General features: G+C 43.6%; 1 non-coding gene across 1 annotated transcript; it reads left to right on the top strand.

Moving 5' to 3' along the window:
- Positions 1 to 14,738: 14,738 nt before the first annotated feature.
- TRNAL-GAG (transfer RNA leucine (anticodon GAG)) lies at positions 14,739 to 14,810 on the top strand. The gene has a single exon. It is a non-coding gene; the product is annotated as a tRNA-Leu (tRNA).
- Positions 14,811 to 15,491: the final 681 nt, after the last annotated feature.

Here is a 15,491-nt window from a genome sequence, read left to right as displayed (position 1 = left end):
GCCCAGCTTATGGGTAGAGTAATTCTTTCTAAAATGACTTAGAATGATTCTCAAAGCCTTCCCCTGAAAGCTCTGCCCTAGGTCTACCGCCTTCTCTGTCTCTTATCCAACATTCCAGACAAATGGCACTACCCCATCGTCTTCTAGACATCTCTTGGGTGTTTCAGACTGCTCTTCTGTGATGTTGTCGGTCCTCTCTGTACCATGAGCTTTCCCATTTGACTAGACTTCACCTGAACTTGGAACCAGCTCAATCCATCCCTTGTGTACAAGGTCACCTTTATCCCTCTATCACCAGAGACCTCTCTTTGTGGATGCCACCAAGCACTTCTCATCCGGCAATGAAGTCGGCATGGAACAGGGGATATTAAGAAGAGAAGCCCTATGGTGCTTAAGAGGTGATAGATAATAAGAACCTCTCATTAAGTACTGACTATGTAGTTACATAGATAGTAATAGGTGCTTTATAAATATTTACCTAGACTGTGAAAATCCCTATTTGCCGAAGAGGAAGCAGAAGCTTAAAGTCAGAGTAACTCCCCTGTTTGCAGACAGTGGAAGGGTGGAGTCAGGCTTGGAATCCAGGCTCGCCTGGCTCCAGAGATCTTACTGTTTGTTCAACTGAGTGAAGTGAGCCAGAGTTGGCTGAGTGCGTTACAAAATGGCATCTTCAAACTCGACAGAAGGATGGTCTTCCTAACTTGAGAGCTGCTCACCATGGAGTGAATGTAACCTTTTAGAATGGAGAGCTGCCCGACACGGGCATGCACGGGCAGGCCTTGAAATCGACTGGCCAGAGCTGCTGTAGAGGAGATTCGGGTCTCTTTCAAGCAAAGGTGAATGAAATCAAAAGAAAAGCTCTCTTTTCTCCTCTGGTTCTGACTGCTTACAAAGTCGCATTCTCTCTCTGACTGATGCCAGTAGCCAGCTAGCCAGGTAGCTGAGAACAGCTTCTGCCTTGTGTTTTCACAATAAACTCTGAAACTGATGGACAGGCCCCTGATGTGGGTATGTTCCCAGCTATGTCGCCAACACAATATCAGAAAAAGCTGCTGCTAAACCAATAGCCCTGGCACCCCCTGCACCCAAGCCTCGAACACCCACCTGAGTGGGACCAGGGACCCCCTGCCTGCCTGAGTTCTCCACCGCTGGAAGGGTCCCCACGAGACAGCCCCATCGGGGGAGGCTTCACGGAGGCCTGATTGCCCGACAAACACCACACATATTGAAACACTCTGGTGGTTTCCCGGTGTCCGCACCCCCACCCCCCCACACCCGTCAGAGCCTGACCCGGGTGACCTCCAACATCTTATTAAAGCCCCCAGAGCCCCACGTCTACTGCGAGGGAGAGAAGGAAGCAACTCCTGGATCCATTCTCTCTCCTAATTCATTCAAGTGAGCCGGGCTGAGTGGGGGCCTGGGCCTTTGATGTTAAAGGCCCCTAATTGGAAGGAAGTGAAGTGTTAGCCTGTCAGGCTTTCAGCCTCTCATCAAATACTTTAAGAGGTATCCGCACAGTGCGGTTCTCACACTGGTGCTGAGAAAGCCCGGAGTGGACTGCTTTTTGTTAAGATGTTTAAACTTTGCATCTGTCTAACATAAAGTTCCATACAGATGTCACACAGTTCCTGGTGGTGCTAGACACCCTTCCCTTCGGCATCACCCTTCCTCCCACCACCCTCGCCCTCCTGCCTCTGCTCTAGGGGGGCCGGGGACTCTGCTGCTGGGCCTGCAGAGCCCGCCCGCCCGCCCGCCCCAGGAGCCCACAGAGAGGAAGGTGGCGGCAGGAGCTAATTACCGACCCCAGACGCAGGCCGGGAGCTCCTGGTTGGGGCCTCCCTCGAGGAGCCCCTTTGATCTCCCAGTTCGGAATTGTGTCACTCCCCAGGAATGCTGCTCCCCCACCCCCCTCGCTCTGAATCCCAGCGTGCCTTCGAGTCAGAAGAGACTTCGAGACTTCAAGTAACCCTTTAGTCTCACCTTCTCATGTGAAAGCCGGAGACCAAGCCCAAAGAAAGGGAGAGGGACCGGCCTAGGGTCCATTTCAGGGAGCTTCTGGCAAAGTCAGCTCATAACCCAGGGCTTTGTGCCCCCTAGGACTGTTGGATGCGACCTAGACCTCTGTGTTCCTCTTCCAGACAAGAAGGCTCTGTGACAACGTGGAGAGGTGGGATGGGGCGGGAGGTGGGAGGGAGGTTCAGGAGGGAGGGGACATATGTATACCAATGGCTGATGCATGTGGATTTATGGCAGAAACCAATACAATGTTGTAAAGCAATTATCCTTCCATTAAAAATATTTTTTTTAAAGAAGGCAATGATTAGAAAGAATGAAATAATGCCATTTGCTGCAACAGGGATGGGCTCAGAGAGTGTCATACTGAGTGAAGTAAGTCAGACAGAGAAGTATCATAATAACATCCCTTCTATGTGGAATCTAAAAAGAAATGATACAAATGAACTTACTTCCAAAACAGAAACAGGCTCACACACTTAAAGAGAAGGATCTTATGGCTGCAGGGGGGGAGGATAGGGGGAGGGATAGTTAGGGAGTTTGGGATGGACTTGTACACACTGCTTTATTTAAAATGGGTAACCAACAAGGACTTATTGAGTAGCACATGGAACTCTGTTCAATGTTAAGTGGCAGCCTGGAAGGGAGGGGAGTGTGGGGGAGAATGGATCCATGTATATGTATGGCTGAGTCCCTTTGCTGTTCACCCGAAACTATCACAAGTGTTCATTGGCTATGCCCAACACAAAATAAAAAGTCGTTTTTTAAAAAAAAAAAAGAGAGAGAAGGCAATGAATAGTACAGTTGAATTTGAGAAAATTCAAGTCAAATTTGAATTGATTTATAACGGAGTAACTATACCTGGAGTCCGGAGTTCTGATGAAGCCATCCCAGTAGGCAGACTCTGGGCAGCCTGGAGCAAAAAGGAGGCGGGGCTTTCATGCCCTTAATTGTGAGCCGACCACGCCTGCTCAGAGAGCCCCCAGCCCCAGTGGCTACAGAGAAGGGGAGAGAGGCTGTCTGCAGAAAGAGAGAGTTTGTGATTAGGAATGGGCCACATGGGGAGGTTGGGGGCGGGTGCTGCAGATTGGATACATGGGGCTCAGAAGCACAGGGTGTTCCTCTGTCTGGCAATCCGAAGCTGTTTGATTTCTCCAGGATGAGTAAGGTGGGGGACGGGGGCAATGAGGGGGCTTCCCCTATCTGGGAGGCACTGCCCTCCCAGGACTTTGCAGGCCCCACAGACCAGCATCCCCTGAACCAGGGTGCCGGTCCCAGGATGCCCATGAAACGGAGGGGCAGCCACGTCAACTGTGGACTGATCGCAGGTGATCTTGTGTGTTAGTTTTCTTGTGAGTTTCTAACGTTCTTTATGGTTGATAGGGAGAACAGCAAAATTCCTGCCTCCTGGTGCTCCTGGGGGCCCCTATAAGGGCCATTGTTATGTGGAAGAAAGTATCGAATACCTAACAAATATCAAAAAGTGTCGATTCCCAAGCCTTTTTTGACTCTCTCTGCTCAGTCCCTCAGTCCTTTCCAACTTTTTGTGACTCCATGGACTATATACCTCACCAGGCTCCTCTGTCCATGGAATTTTTCAGGGGTGAATACTGAAGTGGGTTGCCGTCTCCTACTCCAGGGGATCTTCCCTACTGCAGGATTGAACCTGCATCTCTTGTATTTGTATCTCCTGAATTGGCAGGTGGATTCTTTATCACTAGCGCCGTCTACCAGACACTGGGTATTGGTGAGACCCTGGTCAAAAATCTAGTCCGTTTTCTCTCTGGTGTGTTTTTATATCATTAATGTCTCCATCACAGAGAAAGGGAAGAGTTGCTATTCTTTGCTTTAATAGTGGGACTTTGAGTATTTGGTCTCCAGGAGAAATAGTCCTGCATGTGTGACTATGGCATGGAGGGGTCTATGAAGAAATAAAGAATTTATCTTGAGGAAAAAAAAGAAGAGTGGGAATCTAAGTGGAAAAGCAGGGTTGTTATCCCCAGCAGGGACCTTCTGATGGATGCTGTGCATGCCTGCCTGCCTCCGGCTGCCTGAAGGTGGTTTCCTTTTCTGATGCCATCCCTGCTCCCCTTCACCAGGTGGGCCACTCACTGGTCTTGGGTCACAGGTAGTCAGTCATGCATCTGACCCCATTCCAGGCACAGGCAGCGTAATGAGCTGACTCTAAAATAGGCTGAGCTCAGTGTCAACTCACACCAGGAAAGCCCTCAAATCAACCCACTTTGGAAAACTCAGGAGCTGAGAGCTGAATTCTGCAGCATTTGTTTCTGAAACCTCAACAGATTAAGGGCTTGAGGAGCAGCCAGAGAAGGTTGAGTGTCCCCAGGCAGGCAGCATGGGGCCCCTTGACCAGGGAACAAGTCCCAAATCATCCAAGAGATCGTTCCATCTGATCCGTGTTCAGTTTTGATAATTCCATGTCACTCCCATAAAGAAATTCCCTGAGTGAAACTGATTAGTGAGGCTTGTCTGGACATAGACAGGCTTGGAGCTGGGTTAGCACAGAGGCCAGAACCCTGACTGTGGACTCCGGGCCCGGGCTAGCGTCCTCAAAGACCAAATGTGAGTTTTTTAGTTTCTTAAACCTTTTGAGCATTTAGAAAATGATGCTATTAGACCAGATTAGCTTTAAGATCTATTCCAGAGTGAATGTTTCATGATATTCTGTGAGTACCAGAATACATGGAATAGTTTGATTATCATTACTAACTATAATAGCCCCCACGTTGCCAAGTATTTGAATAAAAACAGCAAGAAAAGGCTCCATCGCCAGAGCCTTGTTTATAAAGTTCCATGTCATTTTCAGATTATTTGGTCTCATCTGAATAGTCCATGTCAGTACACCCTAACCTCTCTGCGAGTTCCTTGTATTGATCTGGCCAAGTTGGCCTAACCATCATTTTTCCCAGATGAGGAAATCAAGGTGGGGGAAGAAAGCAGTCAGTTCCCAGTGTCGCAGCGGGACACTGCAGGACTGGGCACCAGAGTCTGGGCCACTGGGAATGCTCACGGACCCATTCCCCTGCCCCCCATGCCTCCACTAAAGCCAGGTGGGGGCCTTTTCACCCATATTGGACTGAAGTTTTCACTTTTCATTCAGCTGTTTGCATGCTATCAACAAAGCTACGAGGTACTTTTTTCTTCAAGGTGGCACAGGATACCTTGAAGGGTTGGATCCTTGCAGTTCTGATTCCGTGGCAATACTTTAATCACGCGGAATCAATTCAGCAGCAGCTTCTGCGATTTTAATCAAGTAACATTTTTGTGCTAAGGCAAAACCAAACACAATTTAAAAATGAAAAAGAGCCACTTCCAATCAACCTTACTCCCCCCTGAAAGCACGTTAGCTGGGAATCTTCTTGGGCCCTCCTCTAATTGTCTAATTAATGCAATATTAAACTGACACCAAGCAAATGGGAGCCGAGTTGTGTGCTAACAGTTTGGGCAAGCTGAGAAGAACGTAATTTCTGCGAGGAAGCCAGATGGGAGGGGAACACAGGAAAGGATGCCTGGGTGTTAATTTGCAGTGTGATGGACTCTTTTTGTAAAAATAAACACTTTTGCAGGAGTCTAAGGAAAGCAAATGTCATCCGTTTCATATCACACAATGCCTACTTGTAGACACCGAAAACGTGCTTATAAGAGTCATGTCTAATTAAAGCAGAGAAGTTCGCCTCTTTATAAGATCATTGCAATAGCTGTTACAGGCAAAGAGATTTGAGCTGAATGAAGAAATGGACGCACCGACATGCTGAGTGTGGATACTGCAAGCTCCTTGTTCTGGGAGTGGCCAGAGGTCCAGGTGATGGAGCCGTGAGCCAGTTTATCATGTTTGCAGATGCGACCTGCCCACTGGAGACATCATCCAGGAAGGGAGTGTTGTTCTGGCAGGATAGGTACAGAGCACCATAAGTGCACAGCCCTACTGAAGGCAGACCCCCTTCAAGAAGGAACCTGTTGCCCTAGCCATTGGGATTGAGGCCAAGAGACACAACAGGTTCAGGGGGCTGCCTCATATAAGACCACACATTCTGGGGGCACCTTTGTATCAGGTCATTGGTCAGGCAAGAGGAGCATGGAGTTCTAGCTGTGTCCCCTCCCAAGTGGGACCTCTGAGGGACATCCTCTCTCCAGAGATCCCCTACCAGATGGTGGAGGCTTTGCCCAGTTTTCATCACAACTTCAACTTCTCTCCCTCCACCCAATCCTGCAGTCTCTTTCCCTTCATGGTCACCCATCCCTATAGACATTTTGCCAAACTCCCTTTCAGCATCTGCTTCGGAGGTACCCAGCGTGGGACACTCTATTTCCTCATGTTTTTGCTCTATCTGTTTTCTGTGGAGATTAGCAACAGTTAGCAAAAATGATCCTGTATAATAAAGGTGTCCTTGTGTTGAATTTCAGGGATGTTGGTGAAAGTGGGGAATATTTTGTTCTGCTTAGACTCCAAGGAACCTGAAGGCTTGGGCTAGGGACCTGAATGGGTGACCTTAGCTCCCCTTCAGCAGTAAGAACCATGGTTTTGTGTGGCTGCATCCCTGTTCAGATCAGACTGGGTGGGCAGGAGCCTTAGCCCTCAGGGGTTATGCAGAAGCATCTGGAGGCACAAAAGGATTAATTTAGATAGCCCAGACGATCATTTCTCAATGTATTCAGATAAGCCCAAAGGCCCATCCATGGCTGAAAAGTAGCCTGGGTATTTGTGTTTTCAGAAACAGACAGACAAATTCTGCTTCCCCTCAGATGGCATTGGATCCCCAAGATCAAAATAAGCCTGAAGACCCAATGGCAAAGTGTTGAAGTAGATGTGGACAGAGACTGTGGGGCCATATTGCACAAGCATCGCTAGGCAGGTTGATGAGTGGAAGTGGTACTGTGCTAGAGAAAGAACTGCTGCCCAACACAGATGGTGCGGGCAGGCCAGCCACTAAACTGACCCTCTGTAAGCCCACGAGAGTCCCAGGGAACTGTCCTCAGGACTCTGGTTAGGATGTAAGATTCAACCATCCGCAAGGGATTAAATCCATCACACCCAGACATTTCACCAGGACAGGCTCAGGCTGTCTCTAGAACATGAGAAGGAAATGTTGTGGCTCAATATTTACATGAAGCTAATTGTTATTTTGGTTTTATTTGTGGCTTAGGAACATAGCTCATAATGAAGGCTAAAGTGTCCCAGCTACCACTCATGTGGTGAGGCTTCAGACCCGGGGCAGAGGAAGCCCGTTAACTCAAAACTTGGCAAAACAGGAATTATTAGAAAACATACTGGCATCTAGTGATTAGAGGAGAGTGGACCCTAAATTGAAACCAGGAGACAAAACCACTGTGGACTTTTTCTGCAAACCACAGGGTAGGATGCAATTTCAACCGAACTGAAATGAGCAAGACTTAAGAATGGAGGAAGATTAAAGATAACTCATTTAGGGACGTTCCAATGGTCCTGATTTGATACTTGATGGTCCATTAGAATCCTTGGAAAGTATAAAAGGAGAAATGCATTGTTGCCAATTTCCACAGGGTCATCAGGCAGACACCTTCTGGCCTGCCTTCCTGGTGGCCATTCTGTGCGGATCTCCGTCTTCCCAAGGATCCTCCTTAGAATCACAGAACACTAGAAAGAGATGAGATTTCAAGATGCTCCCATGCCACAGATGAGGAAACTGAAATCTAAGTGGGGTGGGACTTACCTGAGCCCACACACACTGACTCCCTGGTACCATGTGGGGAGCAGGCGTTCTGTCTTCTAACTCATATTCTTCCTGCAGAACTATGTTGACTTGACATACTTAGGCTTATAATTTTTCAGAAGCCAAGCAAAGAAAATCCTGCTACATCCCTAATGCCCTCTGGGGTCACAAAATATCATCCAAAAGCTTGAGCTTTGTTGAGCTCATAAAATGTGTCTGAGGTCTATTGCACACTCTCCACCCTTGGAGACCACCCCAACCCACCTCTGAGAAAGAGCTCCAGTAAGGACATTTGTAGACTGGGACTTAAGTCTGGTTGGTTATTTGGGAAAAGCACAAGAGGAAGGAAGAAGAGAGACTTCCTGTGTCTACTCTAGGGCAAAGAGGGTGGGTGGAGTGGAATAGGAGATCAGTGACAGCTTAACCTGTGCTCCTGTCTGCTTTCCCAATCTCTTCCAGACAACTCTGGTCTCCCCCTGTCATGGAGCTACACAGAGGCTGGAGTAGCAATAGGAGTTGATCATCACCCCAGCACTGCTCACAACATACACTTGACATAGACACAAGCACTAGAGAGCCTGTGATCAACAGACTCAAAGGAATTAGTGTGTAGGGACTGACTGTGATGAGCAAGAGGCAGTTTGTGGGGTAGTTCTCTTCATTATTCCTGCTTCCAGTAGTCAACAGTTGTTTTACAAATTATGAAGTTCCTCCTAATTTTAAGTATTCACACAAATCCCTAGGTCCTCCTCATTCTTTTCCTTTAGAGATCGCACGAAGGCATAGCCTCTGAATGACAGTTCTCTACAGTGCCACAGACCACCAGTCTCATTCATTGTTAAGATGCAGAGAGTCTTAACTGTGATGTCACATGCAGAAATGGTTCTTGCCTCCTGACTGTGTTGCACTCCCACTTGACCTGTATGTACTGTATTAGTTGGTAGTTTAAATGCTTCTTTCTATGTAAGTGTGGTTAGGCTAGGAGGTAAGCTGATTAGAATGTTGTGCGAGCACACATGCTAAGTCGATTCAGTTGTGTCCGACTCTTTGTGACCTTATGGACTGTAGCTCGCCAGGCTCTTTTGTCCCTGGGACTCTCCAGGCAAGAATACTGGAATGGGTTGCCATGCCATCCTCCAGGGGATCTTCCTGACCCAAGGATCGAACCTGCAACTCCTGCAGCTCCTGCATTGCAGGCGAACCCTTTACCACTGAGCCACTGGGGAAGCCCTGATGAGAATGTTAAAAGTTCATCAAAGGTGAAATATACAAGATGGGGGTGACACTCAGGCTGTCCATTTGAACTTAAGAATGGAGCATGAAGAGATGGATTGGCAGCTGTGTATGTGTACAAGGAAGGCAAGGCTCATCAACTTGGGGCTGTCCTTACAGTGACCCTGTTGAGTTCCTGCTATTTAGTAAAACAAATTCCTTATCCTGATTCTTTTTTTAGAAATATCCTGGCTACTTTCATCCTTTAACTCTATCATATATATCAGTTTCCTATAATTCACTTAAAACATCTCAGTTGGGATTTTGATTGACTACATGAATTGACTGGGGAAAATTGATAATATTAAAGTTACCTATCCATGATTATATTTATTCATTTATATGTTTCTTTTACAATATTGTCTCTTTATAAATGTTTAAAATTTTCTTTATAGGTGGCTTGAACTTCTTTTGACAGTTGTAGCTTTCATAGTGTCTTCTCTTTGTTTTCAGTATGTTTCAGCTTATACTTAAAATAGCAGTTGAAATTTTTGTATGGATCTTGTGTGCAGTCACCTTGATAAACTCTCTTACTGCTTTTAATCATTTATTGATATATGACAGTTTTATTCAAAACTTTCTAAATTTTCCTAAATCTATTCTTTTTTTTTTTTTTCTGATCTCATTGCACTGGCTGCACTCATCAGTTTGAGGTTGCCTAGATGTGAGGAGAAGGCAATGGCACCCCACTCCAGTACTCTTGCCTGGAAAATCCCATGGACAGAGGAGCCTGGTGGGCTGCAGTCCATGGGGTCGCTAGGAGTCGGACACGACGGAGCGACTTCACTTTGACTTTTCACTTTCATGCACTGGAGGAGGAAATGGCAACCCACTCCAGTGTTCTTGCCTGGAGAATCCCATGGACAGAGGAGCCTGGTGGGCTGCTGTCTATGGGGTCGCACAGAGTTGGACACGACTGAAGGAGAGAATAAAATTTTCTCTCATTCTTAACTTTAAAGAGAATGCTTCTAACAGTTTCCTATTCCTATAGAAATGTGCCTGTATTAAATTCTTAATAGACTTAATTTACTGAATAAAGGAAATTTACTTCTATTTCCTAATTTAGTAAAAGTCTTATCACGAATGGGTGCTGAATGTTATCAAATGTTTTTCTGCATCTGTCAAAATGGTCATATATAGCTTACCTCTTTTGTTCAGTTTTAATCAGTGAATGTGATGAATTATATTCTGAAATGTTCTAATATTAAACCATCCTTGTATGCTTGGGAAATACTCAACTTGGGTGCATATAATAATTATATTTGCTAATACTTTGTTTAGTAGTTTTGATTGTATGCTAATGAATGACATGGTCCAGTAATCCTGCCTTATGCTAATTTTGGCATTAGGGTTATACTGGCTTTATAGAATAAATAGGGTTATTTGAGGCATATTCTTTCCTTTTCTGCTATCTAAAAAGAAAATAACATATTCCTCAAAAGTTAGGTAGTACTTGCCTAGACTAAGATCATGGCATCCAGTCCCATCACTTCATGGCAAATAGATGGGGAAACAGTGGAAACAGTGACAGACTTTATTTTCTTGGGCTCCAAAATCCTTGCAGATGGTGACTGTAGCCATGAAATTAAAAGACTCTTGCTCCATGGACGAAAAGCTATGACCAACCTAGACAGCGTGTTAAAAAGCAGAGACATTACTTTGCCAACAAATGTCTGACTAATCAAAGCTATGGTTTTTCTAGTCGTCATGTATGGATGTGAGAGTTGGACCATAAAGAAAGCTGAGCATCGAAGAACTTATGCTTTTGAACTGTGGCATTGGAGAAGACTCTTGAGATTCCCTTGGGCTGTAAGGAGATTGAACCAGTCAATCTAAAGGAAATCAGTCCTGAATATTCTTTGGAAGGACTGATGCTGAAGCTGAAGCTCCAATACTTTGGCCCCCAGATGCGAAGAACTGACTCCTTGGAAAAGACCCTGATGCTGGGAAAGATTGAAGGCAGGAGGAGATGGGAATGACAGAGGATGAGATGGTTGGATGGCATCACCAACTCAATGGACACAAGTTTGAGCAAGCTCTGGGAGTTGGTGATGGACAGGGAAGCCTGGAGAGCTGCAGTCCATGGCATTGCAAAGAGTCAGACATGACTGAGCAACTGAACTAAATTGAACTGAGAAAATCATCTGGCCTGATGTTTTCTTTCTGAATCAGTTTTAATTGCTGTATCAATTAATATAAGACTGTTCAACTTATTATTTTTTAAATTTAGTTTAATATTTTTCTAAGTACAGTATTTATTCACTTCACCTAAGTTTTCAAAGTTACCAGCAAATATTGTTATATTATTTTCCTATCTTTTCTAAATTTTTCTTTATCTGTGTTTATGACCCAAATTTTCTCACACTTTTCATTTACTATTTAATTTTTGCCTTCTCTTGCTCAATCTTGCCAGAAGTTTGATTTTTTTTTTTGTCCCAACTTTTGACTTTATTAATCTTTTATGCTTTATCTTTGTATTTTATTTTGTTGATTTCTGCTTTTAATTTTATCTCCTCCTTCTTTCTATGGTTTTATCTTGTTTTTCTCATTTCTTAAGATAGACACTTGTTAATTTTGAGGTTTCCTTTTATATATATGTAATTAATGGCTTGTATTAGAAAATATGTTACTACATATCACACAAGTATTGACATATTTTGTATTCCTTATTGAGTTCTAAATATTTAAAATATTAATTATAACTTATTCTTTAACATGTAAGCTTTTTAGCATTCATATTATAGTTTCCAAATGAAATGTTGAAACATTTTAAAACTTAGATTAAAATTATTTTGTGTTCAAAGGTGATAGCTTGTATAATTTTTTTTGAAATTTAATTTTTCAAGGCTTCCTTTTTCCTTAAGTGAAAGTGAAAGTCGCTCAGTCGTGTCCGATTCTTTGTGACCTCATGGACTATACAGTCCATGGAATTCTCTAGGCTAGAATACAGGAGTGTGGGTAGCCTTTCCCTTCTCCAGGGGATCTTCCCAACCCAGAGATCAAACACAGGTTTCCCGCATTGCAGGCGGATTCTTTACCAGCTGAGCCATAAGGGAAGCCTTAATACCTAGTCATTTTTTTCTAAATGACCTATGCATAGTTTAAAAATTGTCTCTTCTCTAATTATTGGAGGAACTCTGTACTTGTTCATTGGTCAAGATTATTAACTAAGTTTTTCATATCTTTTATACCCCTTCTAATTATTTTCTACTTGTAATATCAATAACCAGGAGGGATGTGTTATCTTCAAATAGGATGGAGGATTTTTCTCCTTATCTTGATATATTTTGCTCCACATGTGTTGTGGCTTAAAGTTTAAAAACAACTGAAGTTGCTATGATTTCTAAACTTACATTTTATCATATGAACCTCTCTATTTTACCTTATTAATGTAGTTAACCAAGCTTTCTCTTACTTAATATTTGTCCTATTTCCCCCATCATTTTACTTTCAACCTTGTATTGTGTCTTTTGTAAATAGCATATACATTGAATAATAAAATCTAATTTAATTTTGTCTTTTCCTTGATGAATTTCATCCATTTATGTCACCCTGCTTATTTAACTTATATGCAGAGTACATCATGAGAAACTCTGGGCTGAAAGAAGCACAGGCTGGAATCAAGATTGCCGGGAGAAATATCAATAACCTCAGATATGCAGATGACACCACCCTTATGGCAGAAAGTGAAGAGGAACTAAAAAGCCTCTTGATGAAAGTGAAAGAGGAGAGTGAAAAAGTTGGCTTAAAGCTCAACATTCAGAAAATGAAGATCATGGCATCTGGTCCCATCACTTCATGGGAAATAGATGGGGAAACAGTGGAAACAGTGTCAGACTTTATTTTTCTGGGCTCCAAAATCACTGCAGATGGTGATTGCAGCCATGAAATTAAAAGACGCTTATTCCTTGGAAGGAAAGTTATGACCAACTGAGATAGCATATTCAAAAGCAAAGACATTGCTTTGCCAACAAAGGTCCGTCTAGTCAAGGCTATGGTTTTTCCAGTGGTCGTGTATGGATGTGAAAGTTGAACTGTGAAGACAGCTGAGCGCCGAAGAATTGATGCTTTTGAACTGTGGTGTTGGAGAAGACTCTTGAGAGTCCCTTGGACTGCAAGGAGATCCAACCAGTCCATCCTAAAGGAGATCAGTCCTGGGTGTTCTTTGGAAGGACTGATGCTAAAGCTGAAACTCCAATATTTTGGCCACCTTATGCAAAGAGTTGACTCATTGGAAAAGACTCTGATGCTGGGAAGGATTGGGGGCAGGAGAAGAAGGGGACAATAGAGGATGAGATGGCTGGATAGCGTCACCAACTCGATGGGCATGAGTTTGGGTGAACTCCGGGAGTTGGTGATGGACAGGGAGGCCTGGCATGCTGCAATTCATGGGGTCAAAAAGAGTCAGACACAACTGAGCGACTGAACTGAACTGAACTGATGTTTACTTGAATTATACACATACATAAGCTAGTTTCTGACATTTTGGTAGATTATATTAACATGTCCCATTATTTAAAAATCTTTTATTATATTTTAAAAATCAGTACCCACATCAATTTACAGAAGGTAAGAACTTAGCAGCCTCTCATATTCCTTAGCTCTCCATCCATACCCACCATATTGATGTTGTTTAAACTTTAAATCTCTGGATAAACTGTGGATTATTATAGTTAAATTCCTACTTTTTAAGCCCTAACTTATTTTTTTGAAAGTGAAAGTTGCTCAGTCATGTCTGACTCTTTGCGACCCAATGGATGATACAGTCCATGGAATTCTCCAGGCCAGAATACTGGAGTGAGTAGCCATTCCATACTCCAGGGGATCTTCCCAACCCAGGGATTGAAGCCAGGTCTCCCACATTGCAGGGAAGACTTATTTTTTAGGCAGATACAAATTTTACCAACATGTTTGATCCCTTTTCAATGTTTGCCTTTGTGAGGAAAAATTTCTGAAGTATTGGATGCCAGAGAATATTTTTATCATGCTTTCATATATGAATGACAGTTTGGCTAGAAATTATATTTTGAATTCTAAATTCCTTTTCTTCAAATACTCGATGTTACTTCATTATCTCCTTGCATCAGTGTTACTGCTGGAAAATAAAATCTTGTTCCTTCATATATGATCTGTATCTTTCCTTTGGAAGTTTTAGAATTTTTGCTTTGAACCTCATTATGGTATATCAGATATCATCTCCACCCCTCATCTCTCCTCTTCAACTTGAAGTTTTTCATCTTTTTTTTTTTCTAATTCTGAGAAATGTACCTTCACTGTTGTTCAGTCACTAAGCCATGTCCACCTCTTTGCAACCCCGTGAACTGCAGCGCACCAGGCTTCCCTGTCCTTCACTAGCTCCCAGAGTCTGCTCAAACTCATGTCCAGTGAGTCAGTGTTGCCATCCAACCATTTCATTCTCTGTCACCCCCTTCTCCTCCTGCCCTCAGTCTTTGCCAGTATTAGAATCTTTTCCAATGAGTTGGCTCTTTGTATCAGGTGACCAAAGCAATGAAGCTTCAGCTTCAGCATCAGTCCTTCCAATGAATATTAAGGGTGGATTTCCTTTAGGATTGACTGTTTTGATCTTCTTGCAGTCCAAAGGACTCTCAAGAGTCTTCTCCAGCACCACAGCATCAAGTCAGACAGGTCTTATAGAGTTATAAAGTCAGCATTAGAAAAGCCTTCGGGGCCACTTAATAACCAAAAGCATCAGTTCTTTGGTACTCAGGCTTCTTACTGGCTTCCCTAGTGGCTCAGTTGGTAAAGAATCTGCTTGAGATGCAGAAGACCCGGGTTCGAACCCTGGGTTGGGAAGATCCTCTGGAGAAGGGAATGGAAACCTACTCCATTATTCTTGCCTGGAGAATTCCATGGACAGAGGAGCTGGGCTGGCTACAGTCCATGGGATCGCAAAGAATCAGACACAACTGTGAGACAAATTTTCAGCCTTCTTTATGGTCCAACTCTCTCATCGGTATATGATTATTGGAAAAAACATAGTTTTGACTATATGGACTTTTGTGGGCAAAATGATGTCTCTCCTTTTTAAAATGCTATCTAGGTTTGTCATAGCTATTTGTTTTCAATGATTTGAGTCTCCATTGGGCAAAACATGTTTTTCTAAATAGGATCAGCAAAATGGGGATAAACTCTCTGAAAAGTATCTTGAGTGGTATCTATGCTAACAACTTAAGATTCAGATAATTGAGACCTTTTCTTTCCCCCCCTTGAAAACACATGGGCTCTGAGTACCTCTACTATTAAATGGCCATAGTGAAACTTCTTCAATTCATTTTTGCCCTTTTAGTTTTCTGTCTCAGTCCCTGTGGCCAACTCCTGCTTCTAACGTTCTGCTTCTCCTTAGAGGACCTTGTGTCTATAAAAGGTATACAAAGAAGGTACTAAAAGGCTCCATGTGGGAATCTGGAGTATTTCCAGTAAGTAATGAGTATGGATTTAATGAAAAATTTTGCTTGCTCAGAGACTTCCTTGCTT

Source organism: Bos indicus, chromosome 11, assembly GCF_029378745.1.
Source record: "Bos indicus isolate NIAB-ARS_2022 breed Sahiwal x Tharparkar chromosome 11, NIAB-ARS_B.indTharparkar_mat_pri_1.0, whole genome shotgun sequence".
NCBI classification, from domain to species: Eukaryota; Metazoa; Chordata; class Mammalia; order Artiodactyla; family Bovidae; genus Bos; species Bos indicus.
The sequence above is the reverse complement of the archived record's forward strand: the minus strand, read 5'-3'. Positions and strand labels throughout refer to the sequence as shown.